Raw genomic sequence first — 22,829 nt, forward strand, 5'->3', positions numbered from 1 at the left:
AGTCCAAAGAAAATCGGACATTACGACGGCTATGTTTACGCGATTTCCCATTTTTAAAACTACCCACAATCATCACAAACCATCCTCAAATCCACACACATCAAACACCCATCCTTACCACATCATAACAATCCCAAACAATTCAATATTACTCATTCATACATATGCTTAACCTAACTTTAATCATGCTTTAAGTTTCTTTAAATCAAAACCACTAAATTATCATTTCATTTCACCACCATTCCAAATCTCAACTCTAAACATAACAACAAGATACCATAACATCTTACTCATCAAAATCACTTTATAATATATATGAACCTAGGGTTTGAAAAAGGTATACCTTCCTTGAAGTGGTGGGTTGAGCTAGGAAGCCTTAAGAAGCTTGGAGAAGCCTTAGGAAAGCTTGGATCTTCAAGAAAACAAGAAAAAAAACTCAAGTTAAAACTTGAAAACACTATTCATTGTCTTCTCCAATGATTAAATCAAGAAGCTAGAGAAAGAATTTGTGGCTTAAACTTATGATATAGCCATTACTAAGCATAAGGATGGTTAGGGAATTTTCTTACCAATTAAGGATGCTTTGATCTTGATTTTGGAAATTCTAAGCCTTGCAAAAAGAAGAAAGCCGAGAGCAAACAATGAAGAACAAGGCCTTGGTTGATTTTTTGATTTTGATGAAATGATTTGCTAGTTGGTTGACTTGGTTTTGTTTTTGATTTAGCAAATTACCACCTTGCCCTTGAATTTGTGTGGTCCTTAATCAACCACACCTCCCTTCTTCCATGTCATGCTTATGTCACCCTTGTGATGTCATCCTTCCTTCCTTGTCTCCTTTCTATTGGTTGGATGACATCACTCCCCTTAATCCCTTTGATTAGCTTCCTAATCGTTTGCCTAATGACCGCTGATCTGTTGTACGGTTCGCTTAACTTTCTTTCTCGTTTATCGTTTGAAGGATCATACCCGGGATCTTATTACTTAGGTTCCCTTGACCTTTCTCAATACATTATATTCCTTTTTATGATCCTCTATTATAATCCTTTAATTTAAATCCTTTTTATCCTGTTACCTTATACTCAATTCTCTCCGTATCTTGTGGATTTCCGGGAAAAACCAAAGTGTTCGGAATTGGGTTCTGACGATATTTACATACACTTATATACTTCATATAGTACTAATAAAATCCCAGAATATCCATAACAGAACCCCTACATAGTGTGGCGTGAAAAGTTTTCTCATTCAGCTAAAACACTATTCACAAGGGTTACAAAAAGTTGAAAAATTTTGGGGTTATTACAGTCTCCCCTCCTTAAAAGGATTCCGTCCCGGAATCAAACAGAAAACAATTGGGGGTACTTTTCTAGCATTGCGCTCTCTAGTTCCCAAGTCGATTCTTCCACATTATGATTCTGCCATAGTACTCTGACTAGCTTGATCACCTTGTTCCGAAGCACCTGCTCCTTCTTATCCATAATCCTTACTGGCTTCTCCACGTAAGTTAGATCTGGCTGCATATCCACCTGCTCGTACTCCACTATGTGCCTGGCATCTCGATGATACCTCCTTAGCATTGACACGTGGAACACATTATGAACTTGTTGCAAATTAGGGGGTAGGGCTAGCTCGTAAGCTAACTTTCCAATCCGTCTTAATATCTCAAAAGGTCCAATGTATCTTGGGCTTAGTTTTCCTTTCTTTCCGAACCTCATTAATCCCTTCCAAGGGGATACTTTCAACAGTACTAAGTCCCCTACCTCATATTCCTTGTCCTTTCGGGCTAGGTCTGCATATTTCTTCTGTCTGTCTTGGGCTGCTACAAGTCGCCCTCTGATAAGATCCACTATATCTTTGGTCCTTTGGACCACTTCGGGTCCGAGCATCTTCCGCTCTCCTACTTCATCCCAGTATAAGGGAGATCGACACCTTCTTCCGTACAAGGCCTCATAAGGCGGCATCCCGATGCTAGCATGAAAGCTATTGTTATAAGAAAACTCGATCAACGGCAGGTGATCATCCCAACTTCCTTTAAGGTCTATTGCACAGACTCTCAACATATCCTCTAGTGTCTGGATGGTCCTTTCACTCTGTCCATCCGTCTGGGGATGGTACGCGGTACTCATATTTAACTTGGTCCCCGCACATTCCTGAAAGCTCCTCCAAAATCTGGAGTTGAACCTTGGGTCTCGGTCTGAGACAATGGACGCTGGGACTCCATGTCGCGTCACTATTTCCTTAAGGTAAATGTCCACCAGTCTATCGACTGTATATCTCTCGTTGATAGGAATGAAATGAGCTGACTTTGTCAATCGGTCTATAATTACCCAAATGGCGTCGTGATTGGCTTTCGTCCTTGGCAAGCCTACAACAAAATCCATCGCTATCTGTTCCCATTTCCATTCGGGAATCTCCAGGGGTCGCAAAAGTCCACTGGGTCTCTGGTGCTCTGCCTTCACTCTTTGGCAAGTTAAACACTTGTTCACCCATTCTGCTACGTCCCTCTTCATGTTGGGCCACCAGTAATATTCCTTCAAATCCCTATACATCTTGGTACTTCCTGGGTGAATGGAATACCTTGAACTATGGCTTTCATCCAAAATCTCATCTTTAAGTTCTTGAACATTCGGAACCCAAATTCGGTAGGAGTACCTCATTATCCCTTTATCATCTTTCTCAGTATGGATCTCTTCTCCAGTCATTGACTTTCTGTCTTCATTCATTATTTTCTCTTGGCACAATCTGATCTTTTCCAATAATTCTGGCTGCATTGAGATCTCAAAAAGCTTTTCAGTTCCGGTTCCGGTTACCTTTACCTCTATTTCCATTTTCTCAAAATCCCTTATCAACTCTTCCGAGGTCGTTATCATTCTGAGTCTTTCCTTTCTACTAAGGGCATCAGCCACCACATTGGCTTTCCCTGGATGATAGAGAATCTCACAATCGTAGTCCTTGATTAGTTCTAACCATCTCCTCTGGCGCATGTTGAGCTCTTTCTGCGTAAATATGTACTTGAGACTCTTATGGTCTGTGAAAATCTCGCACTTCTCTCCATACAAGTAGTGCCTCCAAATTTTTAAAGCAAATACTATTGCTGCGAGCTCAAGGTCATGAGTAGGATATCTAACCTCGTATTCCTTCAATTGTCTTGACGCATACGCAATAACTTTTCCGTGCTGCATAAGCACACATCCTAATCCTTTGTGCGACGCGTCACTATATATCACAAAATCTCCTTTTCCATCCGGCAATGCCAGTACCGGAGCCGTTATCAACCTTTTCTTTAATTCCTGAAAACTGTTCTCGCATTTCTCCGTCCACTCAAACTTCTCTGTCTTACGAGTAAGTCGTGTCAAAGGGGCTGCGATCTTCGCAAAGTCCTGCACAAATCTACGATAGTAGCCGGCCAATCCTATGAAACTCCTCACCTCTGTGGGTGTGGTTGGCCTTTCCCAATTTGAGACTGCCTCTATCTTGGAGGGGTCGACCAATACTCCTTCTTTATTGATCACATGTCCTAAAAACTGTACTTCATTCCGCCAGAATTCACACTTCGAGAATTTGGCATATAACTGCTCCTCTCTGAGTATTCCTAGAGCTATCCTCAAATGCTCTGCATGTTCTGCCTCAGTCCTTGAGTAGATCAAAATATCATCGATAAAAACTATCACACACTTGTCCAAGTACTTCTTAAATACTCTATTCATTAAATCCATGAAGGCTGCTGGGGCATTGGTTAATCCAAAGGACATTACCAAGAACTCATAATGCCCATACCTGGTACGGAACGCTGTCTTGGAAATATCTTCGGGCTTAATCTTTAGTTGGTGATATCCAGTTCTCAGGTCAATCTTGGAGAAATAAACAGCATCCTTTAGCTGGTCGAACAGATCGTCTATTCTAGGTAATGGGTACCTGTTCTTTATGGTTAGTTTGTTCAACTCTCGATAGTCTATGCACAACCTCATGCTCCCATCTTTCTTCTTAACAAATAAAACTGGTGCTCCCCACGGAGACACACTGGGTCTTATCATACCCTTATCCAAGAGTTCCTGCAATTGGATAGCTAATTCCTTCATTTCTAACGGGGCTAACCGGTAAGGTGCTTTTGAAACTGGCGCCGTCCCTGGGGCCAACTCAATAGCAAATTCAATCACTCTATCGGGTGGTAATCCCGGAAGGTCTTGGGGGAATACATCTTCAAATTCGTTGACTACTGGAATATCTTGTAAGTTGGGCACCTCCTTCTGTGTGTCCACCACATAGGCTAGGTAAGCCTCACTTCCTTTTCGTAGCATCCTTCTGGCCTGAGCCATAGTCAAAAATTTCTGCGTCTGCCTCTTTCCTCTAAATATAACTTCTTTCTTCCCGGGGATATTTAACTTAACTTTCTTCCCTTTACAGTCTATCTGAGCATCGTTGCTAGATAGCCAGTCCATTCCCAAAATCACATCAAACTCCCCTAATTTAAAAGGAATCAGATCAACACTGAAAGATTGCTCCCCTATGCCTATCTCGCAGGCGGGGTGAATCTGGTTAACAGGAATAATCTCATGATTGGCTATTTCTACTTGCAAGGGTTCTATCAAGGGTTTAGCCTTAAGTCTTAACCTACGCGCAAAGTCCTTTGATATAAAAGATTTAGTTGCTCCCGAATCAAATAAAACATTTGCACTGACTGAATTTAGAGAAAGGGTACCTGCTATCACATCTGAATCTTTCATAGCATCCTGGACTGTCATGTTGAAAGTCCTCGCAGTAGGTGGCTTATTAGAAGCAGCCCTGCTTGCTCCCGAAGCTGCTGGTTTGTTCATTGGGCATTCTCTCTTCCAATGACCCTGGCGTCCACACTGATGACAAGTGGTGGTTGGAATGACGGCAGGGGCTGACGAAGGGCATTTGTGAGAATAGTGGCCCACTTGCCCACACTTAAAGCAGGTTACTGGCTTTCCTTTACACTCCCCAGTGTGATTCCTTCCACAAGTGTTACAGGTTGGCAATGGGGGTCGAGACTGGTTGGAATAGGACATTCTTGACTTCTGGCCGCCCTGGCTCACACTCACACTCATTGGTCGCTTAAACCCAGTGTTCTTTCCCGGTAGGGACACTGCTCCTCGATTAAACCTAGTTGGGAAGCTCCTTCCTGCGGAACCTCCACCCATGCTCATACTTTTCCTCTTTATTCCTTTCTTCTCTCTTTCCTTCTGCATCTGTTCACTTCCGACTTCTACAATCGTTGCTTTTTGCACCAGAGTGGCATAGTCCGTAAGCTCAAAGATTGCCACCCTATTCTGAATCCATGGTTTCAGTCCCTGCTGAAACCTCCTAGCTTTCTTTTCCTCGGTGCTCACAAACTCCGGCACAAACCTTGATAACTCAGTAAATTTCGCTTCGTACTCTGCTACAGACAAGTTATTCTGCTTTAGCTCCAAGAACTTGAGCTCCATCTGGTTTTCCATAAACCTCGGGAAATACTTTCCCAGAAACAACTGACTAAATCTCTCCCAGGTTATAATAGCATCTGTCTCCATGTTTTTCTTGGCCTCCCACCAGTAGTTAGCTTCTCCTTTCAGAAGGTAGGTAGCAAATACAGTTTTCTGTGCCTCATCGATACTCAAAATCTCAAAAGATTTCTCCATCTCCTTTAACCATGCCCTTGCCTCAACTGGGTCGGCTGATCCGTGGAACTCAGGGGGCTTAAGGGACTTAAAAGCCCTGAAAGAGTTTGCCACTGCATTGTTACTTCCTTGAGGGGGTGGGTTGGGTTGACGTTCCAAATTCTGTCTTAGGAGTTGCATGAACTGGCTCATGGGATCCATGCCTGGGTTTGGTACTGGTTGCTCAACCTCGGTTTCTCCTTCTTCAGCCTCTACCTCGAATCCCTCAACATCATACGTTTCCTCTTCCTCTTCATACAGGGAGTCATCCTGTTCCACATAATCCTCATCTTCCTCTTCACTGTGATCTTGGTTTCTATTGTCCTGATTATGGCTTCCCTGGTCCTCAGACCCAGGGTTCGCCCTAGTTCCAATCTTTCTTGGCGGCATGATTCTGATAATAATAAAAACAATTATTGGGAAAAATTCAACGTTAGGTCACAATCATATACAACATTGTGCCTTGCACAGCTCTTATAATGGGGAGAACGTATATCGCAATTCTATTATTTTAAGAAAGTTCTAATACGAAGTGCAGTAATAACAATAATAAAACAGTGATCCCGTCACTATGGAACTGAACTGAAAGGAAACAAATATATACATAATGCGAGAATACATAGTTTGATCTGGTCAAAAGTACAACAGTGCTACAGTCATCTGTCCCAAAAGTGATACACAAGAGTCTATCTGTCTAGTCAGAAAAAGGGATGCTATATACAAGTCAACTATCCCGGAAAATTGGCTCTTACTAAGGCCTCGGCTAACTAGACAACTAGACTAATCCATCATCAATCCTGAATCACACACCCGAACGGGTCAGCTCCCAAACCCTTTCCATCGCACGACGGAAGATATAGTCGGCCTGCCGCCTGGAGATCCTACCATGCCTGTCCCCCTGGAGAGATCTGAGTCTCGCTCGGGACGTGAGCTCTATCCCTGTAAGCTCCCTCCTCAAGGATCGGGGTATAGAAGCCCTGGTCTCATAAGCTCGGGTACGCCTACCCGCCCTCTCTGCATCCAACTCCCTCCTGGCCTCATCCAGTCGGGCCTCGGCAACAGCCACTCGGGTCCTCAAAACATCCTGAACATATCCATGAGCTAACGAAGACTGCCTCTGGGCAGGGTCAAGAGGTGGTGAATCCGGAGCCGCTGAGGGTGCCTCCTCGGTCTGCCTAGGCTCGGAAGTATGGGTCTCTGAGCTGTCATCATCAGGAATCCAAGATAGTGGTGGAGGGGTAGGGGCTCTGACCACCGGAAGTGTGGGTAAAGGGATACCATCATACACTACCATAGGTCCAACACACTCCTCAGCTACTGGGACCTCATCCGGGTCCTCCTCATCTGGAATAGCAATAACCTCTGTCTCTGACTCCTCTGAGGGGTCCTCCTCATCTGAAACAGCAATGACCTCCGTCTCAGGCTCCTCTGGGGGGTCCTCCTCATCCTCCTCCATCTCAGGCTCCTCCTGATCCTCAACATCCAGCAATGCCTCATCATGCTCACGCTCGTACCTCTCAGGGTCCTCCATCTCAGGCGCCTACACATTAACGAGCTAAGTTACTATCATGATACTTATAAGGGTTCCCGTAAGGGTTTTAGCTGTCAGTACTACTTTAAGTAGTCCGACCATGAACTTGGCAAGAGTTCTTATTATCTTTGTGAGTTTATTATTTTATCGTCGCATCATCTCTGAGGTTTATAACGCTTAGCTCTGATACCATTTCTGTAACACCCCCAGATCCGGGGTCGGGAATCCGGGTTGTCACGGTCTTTCTTTCCACAATATCACTTTACTTAATTAATAATAAATACCCTCATGCTGTGACCCCACACTAACACACACCACAACTCGTTATAGTCTCAGAGATGAAATTGAAATAAGTACAAGTCTTTGAATCCACAATTTAAAATTATTACAACCCAAAATGATTACTTGATAATTTACAGTTAATTGCCATTATCTGCCACAAGTTATAATTATACATAATTGGATTCTCAAAAGTAGATGGTCTAAACTACAATGGATCTACCTCTGCAGCTATAGCAGCTACAATATCAGCGGGAAGACGCGGGACGCTTCCCACGCGCTTGCGCTGGGTCTGCTGGAGTCTGGCCATCTCTCCTAACTGTTGTTGTGTGATGAAGAAATAAAGCAAGAGTGAGCCTTACAGCTCGCAAGATAATATGTAGTGATAACCATAATACCAGTATCTAAATGGATACTTACTAAAATCTTTATCGTGTGTAAGATAATTACTTACTAGATATAAGTAAAAACAAGGAATGAAGTTACCAATACTTCCCCACACTTATATCATTTATAAAGCTACTTGAACTATCACCGTTCAAAGTATAATTAAATTCACGAGGTCATCCCATAGATGAGACCACAAATAAACTTGAAAATATTTGATCTTTGAAATATTTTGAAAAGAAATGAAGTTACGAGATACTTCATTCAATGGATACACCAATAAAAATGTTTGACCCTGTCAATGCTTCGGCAACCACCCATTAGTAGCCTTTCGATCGAAATGCTACGGGTAGTGTTGCAGAATTATCCAAATGGATGATGAACTCATTACGGGAGTTTACCGCGCCAGGAAGACCACTTACGATGATCAGTCGTAGTAGTACAACCCCACCATTTTCTACATGTAGAGGAGAACCTGTCGGATTTACTTGTCAACCGAACACTGAACTCCTAAGGAATGGACCGCCTTAGCGGAACTTCCAGGCCATTTGGGCCAATATAATAAGGCTGGGCCGGCGCTACTCGACCACTTACGCCACTCCTAGTTCAGATGAAATCCATGACTCTGAAACGTAAAGCTCGTTTCCCCCTTTCCCCAAGTAGAAACTTGTTGATACGGCTCCACCAAGAAGTCGTATCTAGTTGGAAAGGAAAACTCACCGATATTTCCCAGGCGATGCCTGTTAATGGATTAACTTGTTCCAAGAATTTTACTTCCCGAATATTGGGTAAGTAATCAAAAAACTCTTTTACCAAGACAGCAACCTTGTTGCGAATATAAAACACACCACCGAGCCGGACTCCCCAGGTTTTGAGCGAGTATTTAAATCCCCTTTTAAAAGGAAGATCTTAAATATAAAAATGAGTTTTGGGATCCGCTCTGATCTTTTAAAATCATTTTGAAGACTCGAAAACACTTTAAAGAGTGTTTGGAGTAAGACTGATTTAATGAAGTAAATCAGTCCCCAGAATATTAGAAAATATCTGAATATTATTAATTAAATAATATTCCCATAAAGAATAATCTTTATAAAAATAATTGAAGTAGAAGTATTAAATTTATACTTGAAACGAGTATTAAATAACCCAAGATATACTTATATGAAAGTATTATCTTTATTTGAATAATCGAAAATAAGTTTGATTATTACACCTTATTCTTTAATAAAATAAAGAATATATCTCAGCAAATAATCGGAGTCATAGATCCTCAAATGAATATTCAAATAATATTCAATAAATAAAATACGCTGAGTCATAATACCTCGAATGAATATTATAAATAATATTCATTAAATAAAATAAAGGAGTCATACATCCTCAAATGAATATTCAAATAATATTCATAAATAATATAAAAGAGTCATAAGCCTTCGAATGAATATTCAAATAATATTCAATAAATAAATAAAAGGAGTCATAAGTCCTTGAATAATATTCGAAATAATATTCAATAATAAAATAAAGTTTAAAGTTATCGAATAAACCTTATTCGATTAATAGTTTGGAAAACTATAACCATATATATATATATAAATATATATATATATATATATATATATATCCATATCCATATATACAAGATTACTCGGGATCCTCGACTCCCGGTTTTAGAAAATATTTTCACCTTTGGGTCCCTATACTAAGGGTATATGCAAGATACAACTATCCTCTAGCATAGGTATTATCAAATAAACCAACAGATATATATCTCAAGAATATAAAACAGGCATGCATATATACCATATCACATGCTACAATATATCGCAACATTTGCTAAATAACAATCATGCAATATCACAAGATAATGCATATACATACATTTACATCACAACAACAGTGTATCGGATAGAATACTTGCCTGAGCGACTTGGGGGTGAGAAAGGCTCGGGACGAGTCTGGCAACCTATAAACAACAAGTAAGTTGGAATTAAACCAAAGTCACTTGTAAGTCTATGCTTTAACTAACTTAGACTCTAATGCTAGTTTTACGCTCACCGATTCGCTTAAGTCACTCGGGTACCCTCGGCTCCACCATTTTTAATAACTTGACCTTTACGAGTTTTAACGCGATTCCTTCGCGAATGACTTACCAACTGCCTAACACACTTACCATAAATGTTTCACACATTAATTAATCCTTTTTGGTCTTTAACCTACATTCCAAAGTAAGGCGAGGGAAAAAGTTTCGTTCGTGAAACACCGTTACTTGAAACGGTCGTTTCTCCTAAACCGTAAATCGGAATCGGACGAACTACATATCAAAACGAAGCTCGTAACATGAGCTATCTAAACATGGCAGTGGTCACAATTTAGCAGGGGGTTCTCGGGTCCTAATGCTATGCACAAAAACAGTCCAAAGAAAATCGGACATTACGACGACTATGTTTACGCGATTTCCCATTTTTAAAACTACCCACAATCATCACAAACCATCCTCAAATCCACACACATCAAACACCCATCCTTACCACATCATAACAATCCCAAACAATTCAATATTACTCATTCATACATATGCTTAACCTAACTTTAATCATGCTTTAAGTTTCTTTAAATCAAAACCACTAAATTATCATTTCATTTCACCACCATTCCAAATCTCAACTCTAAACATAACAACAAGATACCATAACATCTTACTCATCAAAATCACTTTATAATATATATGAACCTAGGGTTTGAAAAAGGTATACCTTCCTTGAAGTGGTGGGTTGAGCTAGGAAGCCTTAAGAAGCTTGGAGAAGCCTTAGGAAAGCTTGGATCTTCAAGAAAACAAGAAAAAAAACTCAAGTTAAAACTTGAAAACACTATTCATTGTCTTCTCCAATGATTAAATCAAGAAGCTAGAGAAAGAATTTGTGGCTTAAACTTATGATATAGCCATTACTAAGCATAAGGATGGTTAGGGAATTTTCTTACCAATTAAGGATGCTTTGATCTTGATTTTGGAAATTCTAAGCCTTGCAAAAAGAAGAAAGCCGAGAGCAAACAATGAAGAACAAGGCCTTGGTTGATTTTTTGATTTTGATGAAATGATTTGCTAGTTGGTTGACTTGGTTTTGTTTTTGATTTAGCAAATTACCACCTTGCCCTTGAATTTGTGTGGTCCTTAATCAACCACACCTCCCTTCTTCCATGTCATGCTTATGTCACCCTTGTGATGTCATCCTTCCTTCCTTGTCTCCTTTCTATTGGTTGGATGACATCACTCCCCTTAATCCCTTTGATTAGCTTCCTAATCGTTTGCCTAATGACCGCTGATCTGTTGTACGGTTCGCTTAACTTTCGTTCTCGTTTATCGTTTGAAGGATCATACCCGGGATCTTATTACTTAGGTTCCCTTGACCTTTCTCAATACATTATATTCCTTTTTATGATCCTCTATTATAATCCTTTAATTTAAATCCTTTTTATCCTGTTACCTTATACTCAATTCTCTCCGTATCTTGTGGATTTCCGGGAAAAACCAAAGTGTTCGGAATTGGGTTCTGACGATATTTACATACACTTATATACTTCATATAGTACTAATAAAATCCCAGAATATCCATAACAGAACCCCTACATAGTGTGGCGTGAAAAGTTTTCTCATTCAGCTAAAACACTATTCACAAGGGTTACAAAAAGTTGAAAAATTTTGGGGTTATTACACGAACTGTCTATCCAGCTTTTGTTGCTGCAATCTCTTAGGAAAAGGTGGTGGAGGATAGAGCTGTTTCTCCCCTGTATTAGCCTCAGGCAGAGTATGTTCAATAGTAGTCTTCCTTGGTTCCGCCGCTTTCTCCTTTTGCTTAGATTCTTCATCTCTAATTTCAGCTTCTACTTCTTTTGCCTTTTCAGCATCAGCTACTTTTCCAGACCTTAATGTAATAGCCTTGACTTGCTCTTTAGCTTCCTTCCTGCCTGGTACTTCCGTGTCACTGGGAAGAGTGCCAGGTTGACGATTGAGCACTGCATTGGCTAATTGACCGATTTGATTTTCCAAGGTCTTGATAGAAACCGCCTGACTCTTGCACAACAGCTTAAGTTCCTCAAAATCAGCACTAGTGGGTGCAGCTGCACTTCCCTGTTGAGGATATGATTGCCTTGTAGCATACTGCTGTGGTTGCTGGAATCCAGGTGGGTTAAACTGTTACTCACTCCTTGCTGATATGGTGGCTGAATAGCATTCTGATTATTTCCCCAACTAAAATTTGGATGATTTCTGTTGTTAGGATGATAGGTCGCTGGCACAGGCTGCTGTTGTCGCTGATAATTATTCACATACTGAACAGATTCGTTGACAAGAGAACACTGATCCGTAGCATGAGAACCTGCACAAAGCTCACAAACCATAGCTATTTGATTAACTCCATACGTAGCCAGAGAATCAACCTTCATTGATAGCGCTTGGAGCTGGGCTGCAATAGCGGTGGCTGCATCAACTTCCAGAATACCTGCTACCTTGCCTGACGTCATCCTCTGAGTTGGGTTTTGATGCTCATTTGCAGCCATCGTCTCGATAAGATTATACGCCTCAGTATAGCTTTTAGCCCATAAGGCGCCTCCAGCTGCTGCATCGAGCATGGGCCGAGATTGGGCCCCCAAACCATTATAGAAACCAGTGATCACCATCCAATCCGGCATTCCATGATGTGGACATTTTCTCAACATTTCCTTGTAGCGTTCCCAAGCCTCGCACATAGATTCTGTAGGTTGCTGCGCAAACTGAGTAAGAGCACTCCTCATAGCAGCAGTCTTTGCCATTGGATAAAACTTCACCAGAAACTTTTACGCAAGATCTTGCCACGTAGTGATGGACCCAGCTGGTTCAGAATGTAACCAGTCTTTAGCCTTATCCCTCAGTGAGAATGGGAAAAGCCTCAACTTTATAGCCTCATCAGTCACGCCATTATACTTAAAAGTGCTGCAGATCTCGACAAAATTCCTTATGTGCATGTTGGGGTCTTCAGTTGCCGCTCCTCCAAAAGAAACAGAATTCTGCACCATCTGAATAGTGCCCGGCTTGATTTCAAAGGTGTTAGCTTGAATAGCCGGATGAAGGATGCTTGACTGAATGTCATCGATTTTAGGCCGAGAAAAATCCATAAGAGCTGGATCAGCTTGAACAATACGATCTCCCATGTTTACTGGTTCTTTTTGCTCAGTTCCTGAATCCGAATCCTCAAAATCTAACTTCTCCGGAATATCAAGAACTTCGTCTGTCTCCTCAGCTGTATCTAAAGTCCTCTTGCGAGCACGAGAACGAGTTTGCATAAACGCTTGCTAAAGTACCTGAAACACAACCGAAAAGAGTAAGTAACTACTACGTCCTAATCACTGAGTCCTAATGACCAATGATGGTAAGTACATAAACTAAATAAATACGCCGAGTCCCCGGCAGCGGCGCCAAAAACTTAATAGGGTGAAAACACACGTTAATATTCACGCAAGTATACGCGTTCGCAAGTAATATAGAATACTTTCTAGTTCGTTCCCTCAGAGACTCAGACTAAATTATTGTCTAATCAAACTTGCTCACCAATGTATGATTACTTCTCAATGTTAAGATAATAACACTTAAAATTGTTGATTAAATATTAACTATAATTAACTACTTAATAACCACTTAACTAACACTTCAATTTATCAATAATAAAACACTCATGAGATCACAACTTCATTATTACTTCCTTCTATAGCCATTGTTATTACCTTTAGCATGTGACAGTGATGATATTAACCGAATAACACGAAACTGATAAAAGCCAACTTTCATTGTACTAATACCATTCTACCAAGCATCCACAATTAAGATAGAAGTTGAATAGTCATCAATTATGTTGAGTTCCTATATGTCTACAGAAATTGACAACACAACGATTTAAGCACAAGTTATTCCTTTCTGATTACATAGGGCAAATAAAACTGTTAGAGTTACCCACTAATCATGCACAACGTACATGAACCTATGCTAGCATGGCAAGTTCTAAATCTCAAGATAAGACGAATATGCACAACCGATACTAGATATCATGCAATCATCACACACTAAAGTATTAAACAATTAACTAAAGAATTCCATAATAAATCCATTGCAACCCCATGATCACGATTAGCCCATAATAGAACTTATCGCCATCATGGGTTCATATGAAATCATGACAAAACAAACACAAGAAAATAATAACTAAACTAATTATATTAAAACAGAGTACGTCACAAGAGTAAATAAGTCAAAGCAAGAAAACTAGCATCCAACGTTACAACGAAACAAGAATCACAAGAATATAAGCTTCCTCTTCGTTGCGGTGTGCTAAATCGGTCATCTTCCTTATCTCCTTCGCTTCTTGCGTAAAACACAATCTAAAACATAATCTCCTTAATACTCTCTGTGAAAACGTCTCAAATCTACCTATATAATAGTCCCATAAAACTCAGATTACATAGAAGTTGGAAGCCAAACAGAAGTAGAAGTCTAAAATAATTTATCTTTTTCCCCGACCCTGCGCGGCCCCTCAGCATAGCTGCGCGGGCGCGCAGGTTGCTGCGCGGCCGCTCAGCATAGCTGCGCGGGCGCGCAGGCCTCTACTGGAAAAAATCCAGGTTTGCTCCGTTTCTTCGCCGTAATCTGTCCATTCTTTTCCTCTCGCAATGGTGAACACATGCCAAGGCTATTCTTGATGATTCCTCCCCCGAAATGCAACTAATACCCTGAAATGCATAAACACTAGAAAAACGCATCAAATACACAAAATACTTGATTTCAAGACACCAATTTAAGCCATTTTAAGACGTTCTAAGTGGTATAAAATGCCACTTATCAATGGTGCGGGGTGAAACTGCTTTAAGGAGACAGTTTTCTGGACTCGAGATTAAATTCAATCTCTGTTTGTTTTCTCAAACCCTTCTCCTAATTTAATTGTTAATTCTTATATACTTATGTGATTTAAGAATTAGCAATATTCTTGTGAATTAGTTATATATTCTATATATATAATAATGTCTTTATCTTACAAGATTGATAACAATCTTAAAACAGTTTCCTTCAATTTTTATACTTTCTTGTGAGTAGACGCAAAAGTCAATTTGATTGTTTAAATTGGATTTATTTATGGTTATAGGAGTGGCCATTATTTGTCTCATTAATTAAATTAAATTTAGTGCGTTAATTTATTTGATCACTTGTTGCCATGTGCTTGAAATTAATATAAATTTGATATTAAGTGGTGCTTTGTTTAAGCATAACAGGTACGAGGCAAAAATAAGCACAAAGTTGTTGGATAATTGGTTTCTTATAAGGCTATTGATGCTTTCATGATTATTGATTTATGATCAACTTATATTCAAGTGGACATTTTGGTGACATCTCTCTCGGGTTGATCATTATAAATTGGTAGATTAAACCCAAATTATAATTTGTCCATGTTTTCGCTATTAATGGATAGCTTATTATGTTTTGTTTAATTAACATGGTGATTGATAATATATATATGAGCTAGAGTTTCTTAATTCTGAATTGATTTCAGAATTATTAGTATACTGATACAAGAATCGTATATGCTATAGTTTACATGCGTGTTTGCAAGTTCATAACACGATATTGCTATGCAATTAAATGATATGGCTACATAAATGTGACCCTTCATGATGGAACTTGATTATTTGATGATTAATTTTTTATCATTATTGAGTGATGATAAAGCATCAATTATTATTGTTTAATCTTTCATAATGGAGTTATATCACAATTTGTAATACTGGATAAATAGAGGCATTACCGCGTATCTATTTAATTGGAGAAAATAGATTGCAAACATAGGTTGGTGACAATAAACGTGATACAAACTATGTAGTTCTAAACATCTTATTTTAATAGATTTATTTGTTAACAAAATGCTTTTAGTCTATATGGAGGCTTTGGAAAGCTATTAAAGGAGGCATAAGTTGCTTTATTATTAACGTGTCTCGTTAGTTAACATTAGTTTGACTGGAAAAATTTGTTCTAGTATTTTTGCTTTTGCTGCACTGGATAGAATGTAGTAATATGTTTGTTGTTAATAATGTGACGAGTTGTGCAGCTGAAGTGAACCACATTTACAATTGCTCAGGATTCTCCACATTAAAAAACCTAATGGGCCTGGAGTACAGGTTATGGGTGTTAGGGCGAAATCACGCACTAATATTCACGCAAGTATACGCGTTCGCAAGTAATATAGAATACTTTCTAGTTCGTTCCCTCAGAGACTCAGACTAATTTATTGTCTAATTTAACTCACTCACCAATGTATGACTACTTCTCAATGTTAAGATAATAACACTTAAAATTGTTGATTAAATATTAACTATAATTAACTACTTAATTAACCACTTAACTAACACTTCAATTTATCAATAATAAAACACTCATGAGATCACAACTTCATTATTACTTCCTTCTATAGCCATTGTTATTACCTTTAGAATGTGACAGTGATGATATTAATCGAATAACACGAAACTCATAAAAGCCAACTTTCATTGTACTAATACCATTCTACCAAGCATCCACAATTAAGATAGAAGTTGAATAGTCATCAATTATGTTGAGTTCCTATATGTCTACAGAAATTGACAACACAACGATTTAAGCACAAGTTATTCCTTTTTGATTACATAGGGCAAATAAAACTGTTAGAGTTACCCACTAATCATGCACAACGTACATGAACCTATGCTAGCATGGCAAGTTCTAAATCTCAAGATCCACCGTCGCTTCACAAGAGATTAACACCCTATCTTATATGTTCGCGACGCACATAAGACGAATACGCACAACCAATACTAGATATCATGCAATCATCACACACTAAAGTATTAAACAATTAACTAAAGAATTTCATAATAAATCCGTTGCAACCCCATGATCACGATTAGCCCATAATAGAACTTATCGCCATCATGGGTTCATATGAAATCATGATAAACAAACACAAGAAAATAACAACTAAACTGATTATATTAAAACATAGTACGTCACAAGAGTAAATAAGTCAAAGTAAGAAAACTAGCATCCAATGTTACAACAAACAAGAATCACAAGAATATGCTTCCTCTTCGCTGCTGTGTGCTAAATCGGTCCTCTTCCTTATCTCCTTCGCTTCTTGCGCAAAACACAATCTAAAACATAATCTCTTTCATATTCTCTATGAAAACGTCTCAAATCTACTTATATAATAGTCCCATAAAACTCAGATTACATAGAAGTTGGAAGCCAAACAGAAGTAGAAGTCTAAAATAATTCAGCTTTTTCCCCGACCCTGCGCAGCCGCTCAGCATTTCTGCGCGGGCGCGCAAGGCTGCTGCGCGGCCGCTCAGCATTGCTGCGCGGGCGCGCAGGACCCTACTGGAAAATTTCCAGGTTTGCTCCGTTTCTTCGCCGTAATCTGCCTGTTCTTTTCCTCTCGCAATGGTGAACACATGCCAAGGCTTATTCTTGATGATTCCTTCTCCAAATGCAACTAATACCCTGAAATGCATAAACACTAGAAAACGCATCAAATACACAAAATACTTGATTTCAAGACACCAATTTAAGCCATTTTAAGACGTTCTAAGTGGTATAAAATGCCACTTATCACACCCCCAAACTTAAATCGATGCTTGTCCTCAAGCGTCACAGACTCAAAAACAAATAAAAATATGCATGAATGCAATCTATATGAAAATGCAACGATCCCCCTTACTACAATTAACCAACCAAATTGCCACGTCTCAACGAATGCAGTTAGACACTAAAGATCAATAAACTCATGCAAACGGACATACCGCCAGAAACGTGGTGTGTGCAAATGCTTAACAGATATGCTTCGGAACTAGACCAATTACTATGACTAGACTATCCTCAAGGCAATCCTATGATTATACAAAGAATAAAATTCTAGGCACAAAGTGATATACAACACTACAAGAACTTTGGAGCTTACTACGGAATCGTGCTTTTTATTTACAACTCAAATGCTTATTTGACCGTGCAATGAGTGAGGTCCACAAAAGACTTATACAATGGTATCCATGTAACGAGCGTTAGGTTAGCGGATCCCAGACTCTAAAAGCCTTAGGTCACTAGGCACAAAGTCCCCTAAGAACTTAATAACTCGAATACGAAAGAACCCACTCTTGATCAATTATGCAAATTTTTTTTTTTTTTTTCTGAGCAAGTGCGTTTCGCTCCATCTTGCTCAACCCTAGACTACTCGCATAACATGCGAGCCGGCTACTAGCCATTTGACGCCTAGCCACAACTAGCAACAAATTCCATTTTTACTCCATTTTTTTTTCTTTTTCATGCCTTTACCACTAAGAACCTATTATCAAATTCTAAGCATAATAAATAGATTATCCTCAAAAATAATCAGATCATAACAACAATCTAGTCCTTAAGCATTCTCTAAGACTTAGTGACAATACAAGTGCTTCTAGCATGCATATCAACCTACACACTTAATATCACTTTAATGCTATCACTACACTCGCATCAATATCACAATTCAGTCGATAAATCATTGTAAAAGGGATCATGGTATATGCATGAGCTATATGATATGACAAACAAATAAAGCTATATATATAAAAAAACTATATGGCAAAAATTATGCAACTATATGAACTAACTATCATGAATATGCAGCTATATGACACACACAAAATATTCCTTAACTACCACCCCCAAACTTAAAATCTTCACTGTCCCCACTGAAGGTAGTAGAAAGGAACACAGGGTATACCTACTCGGAGTCATCATCATCATCACCCTCAGTGGGTGGAGTATCAGGCGGGGGTATGCAGAGTCCTCACCAAAAACTGGCCACTGGATATCAGCTCCAAGGCCTCGAAAAGCAAGTCCCTAACGCAAGAGTGAGCTCCTGAGCAAACCTGCTCTGCGTCTCATACATGGCATCCATCCGCCGTGAAAGCCTCCTATACTGGGCATCACCCATCCCAGCACCCTCTGAGCTCTCGAAGAACTAGCCTCACCACGCCCTGGCCTGGCCATAGTAGCACCTCGTGCTGGACGCCCTCCTGGAAGACGATAACCCAGCCCATGCTCCTCAGGCTCACCACCGGTCCACTCCTGCATCCCATTCAGAGTGCCAGAATCTATCGGAGCTGCTGGCAACTGCAACTGCTCATGAGCCGGCCAGTTCACTCCTACTGCTCGGCATAGCTTTGTAACCGTGGATGCATAAGGGATGTTCATATGCTTTGCTCCCCTCAAAAACTTCAGAATTCCTTGGTAGATAAACTCACCAAGGTCCACATAGTATTCCTCATTCAGAATTCCCCACAACAACTGTGCTCTCTCAACTGTGACCTCGTGTGCATGTGAAGAAGGCAAAATATTAGCACATATAAATGCATTCCATGCACGGGCATACCTGTTCATGGCGATCGCCGGGAAGTGACGATACTCATTATTGGCTGGACTGCGGTTCCACACTGTGCCCGGTCGACAGAGAGTCGCACAAATCAAATCCAAGTCAAAGTCCTCAGCAGTCTTTTCATTCCAGTTCTCCTCCTCGGGCTTCCTCTCTCGCTGTCCAATCACACGGCGAATCGCCGCAGGATGATAATCAACCGTCAGCCCACGAACTACAGAAAACCCATTTCTTTTCAGCCTTCGCGTTTGCGTAGAACTCACGAACACGCTCATCGGTACTGCTTCGGGTGACTCACAAAAGCTATCCACCCCTTCTCTGCAATCATGGGCAACAACTCACCATCCCTCCCTGATGGTAAAAACCCCCTCTCCTTCAGAATCGGCTTCCCCAACAGCCTAGGTGTACTCCTCCTCCACGGCTCTGTCAGTTAACCGAGGCCTTGCAGCAGTACCCCTTGATGAATCAGCAGTAGGAACTGTGCTGCTGCTGTCAATAGTGCGTGCTCTCTTGGGTGCCATTGATTTGTGAATAAAAGTGTGTAAGAACTGATTTTTTGATGTTTATGCGAGGGTTTAAGTGTAGGAAGTTTGTGGGAGATATGTGGGATAGGTGTATGTATATATAGGGTGTGGAGTAGGTAAATTAGATTAGGAGTGGGGTTGAGGGATAAAATCATGGGGTAATGGGAAAAGAATTCGTGGGTTTATGGGCTGTGATGGGTTTTTTGTGTGTTTTGTTTTTTTTTTTCTGAACTGTAAAAAATTTTTCTGGAACTCGACCCCTACGCGGCCGCTCAGCATTTCTGCGCGGGGCGCGCAGCAAGTTGCTGCGACCGCTCAGCATAGCTGCTGCGGGTGTAATAACCCCAATTTTTTGAGAAATTTTGAAACCCTTATGAATAGTGTTTTTGCTGAACGAGGGGAAAACTTTTCATGCCACGCTATGTAGGGGTTTCTGTTATTGATCTTATGGGATATTATTAGTACTCTATGAGGTATATAAGTGTATGTAAAGATCGTCAGAATCCAATTACGAACACTTTGATTTTTCCCGGAAATCCACAATTACGGAGAGGAATTGAGTATAAGGTAACAGGATAAAAGGATTTAAATTAAAGGATTATAAGAGAGGATCATAAAGGAATACAATGTATTGAGAAAGGTTAAGGGAACCTAAGTAATAAGATCCCGGGTATGATCCTTCAAACGATAAACGAGAACGAAAGTTAAGCGAACCGTATAACAGATCAGCGGTCATTAGGCAAATGATTAGGAAGTTAATCAAAGGGATTAATGGGAATGATGTCATCCAACCAATAGAAAGAAGACAAGGAAGGAAGGATGACATCATGAGGATGAGGTAAGCATGACATGGGAAGGAAGGAGGTGTGGTTGAATAAGGACCACACAAATTCAAGGGCAAGGTAGTAATTTGCTAAGTCAAATACAAAAATCAATCAACCAAGCAAATCATTTCATTTTCATCAAACAAAACACAAATCCTCCATTCTTCATGAAGCTCTCGGGTGGTTTTCTTAAATTTTGAAAGTCCAAGCTCCTCCACTTGTTATTTTCCAAGGTAATTATCCTAGCTTCTCCTAGTTAAGTTACATACTTCCTATAAGTTTAAGCTTCTAATTCCAAGCCAATCTTTTTCTATAAATCATCAAAGAAGATGGTGAATAGTGTTTTCAAGAACTAAAATTTGTGTTCTTGAAGTTTGTTTAGATTAAGCTTGGATAAGGGCTTTAAAGGTGATTCCAAGCCATCCTCTTGATTCTCCACTCTCCAAGGAAGGTATAAACTACAAACCCTAGCTTTAGTTTTGAGTAATTAGGATTGAATGTGTTTGATATAGCATATGTGAAGCATGATGCTTGATTGGTTGAAGTTTGGTTGAGTTGTAGAGATTAGTTGGTTTTGTTGCATTGTTGGAGTTGTAAATCTTGGTAATTAGTTAAAGAACCTAAGTAAAGCTTTTAGTTCATGTGAGGAATAAGTAAATGGTAAATGTTGTGGTTTTGATTAAAAGAACTTAAGTATGATTAAAGTTAAGTTTAGGCATAAGTATGAATGATTAAATTAAATTGGTTGGGGTTGTTATGATGTGATAAGGATGGATGTGTTGTATGATGGATTTGAGGTTGGATTTGGGGTTGATTTGGAATGGGTTTGAATGGTTTAAAATATTGGAAATCGCGTAAACATAGCCGTCGTAACGTCCGATTTTCTTTGGACTGTTTTTGTGCATAGCATTAGGACCCGAGAACCCCCTGCTAGATTGTGACCACTGCCATGTTTAGATAGCTCATGTTACGAGCTTCGTTTTGATATGTAGTTCGTTCGATTCCGATTTACGGTTTAGGAGAAACGACCGTTTCAAGTAACGGCGTTTCGCGAACGAAACTTTTTCCCTCGCCTTACTTTGGAATGTAGGTTAAAGACCAAAAAGGGTTAATTAATGTGTGAAACATTTATGGTAAGTGTGTTAGGCAGTTGGTAAGTCATTCGCGAAGGAATCACTTTAAAACTCGTAAAGGTTAAATTATTAAAAATGGTGGAGCCGAGGGTACCCGAGTGACTTAAGCAAATCGGTGAGCGCAAAACAAGCGTTAGAGTCTAAGTTAGTTAAAGTATAGATTTACAAGTGATTTTGGTTTAATTCCAACTTACTTGTTGTTTATAGGTTACCAGACTCGTCCCGAGCCTTTCTCACCCCCAAGTCGCTCAGGCAAGTTTTCTACTTATACTGTTGTTGTGATGTATAAATTGTATATGCATTATCTTGCGATAGATGCATGTTGTTATTAGCAAATTTGCATATATTGGAGCATGTATATGGTATATGCATGCCTGTTTCATATTCTTGAAATATATCTGTTGGTTCATTGATAATACCTATGCTAGAGGATAGTTGTATCTTGCATATACCCTTAGTATAGGGACCAAAGGTGAAAATGTTTTCAAAACCGGGAGTCGAGGATCCCGAGTAGATTTTATATATATGGATATGGATATTTATTTATATATATTTTATATATATATGGTTATAGTTTTCCAAACTATTAATCGAATAAGATTTATTCGATAACTTTAAACTCTATTTTATATTTGAATATTATTTCGAATATTATTCGAGGGCTTATGACTCTTTTATTTATTATCTGAATATTATTTGGGTATTCATTCGAGGACTTATGACTCCTTTATATTATTATGAATATTATTTAAATATTCATTTGAGGATCTATGACTCCGATTATGTGCTGAATTATATTCTTTATTTTAAAGAATAAGGAGTTAATAATCAAACTTATTTTCGATTATTCAACTAAAGATAATACTTTCATATAAGTATATTTGGTTATTTAATGTTTATTTCAAGTATAAGTTTTAATACTTCTACTTCATTATTTTTATAAAGATTATTCTTTATGGGAATATTATATTAAATAATAATATTCAGTCATTCTAAAATTCTGGGGACTGATTTACTTCATTAAATCAGCCTTACTCC

The 22,829-nt window shown here is 39.3% G+C and overlaps 1 non-coding gene across 1 annotated transcript; it reads left to right on the top strand.

Moving 5' to 3' along the window:
* The first annotated feature begins 12,538 nt into the window (after positions 1-12,538).
* Positions 12,539-12,645, top strand: LOC141698875 (small nucleolar RNA R71). Its single transcript, XR_012565373.1, has one exon. It is a non-coding gene; the product is annotated as a small nucleolar RNA R71 (small nucleolar RNA).
* Positions 12,646-22,829: the final 10,184 nt, after the last annotated feature.

The sequence above is a fragment of the Apium graveolens genome, chromosome 11, assembly GCF_009905375.1.
Source record: "Apium graveolens cultivar Ventura chromosome 11, ASM990537v1, whole genome shotgun sequence".
NCBI classification, from domain to species: Eukaryota; Viridiplantae; Streptophyta; class Magnoliopsida; order Apiales; family Apiaceae; genus Apium; species Apium graveolens.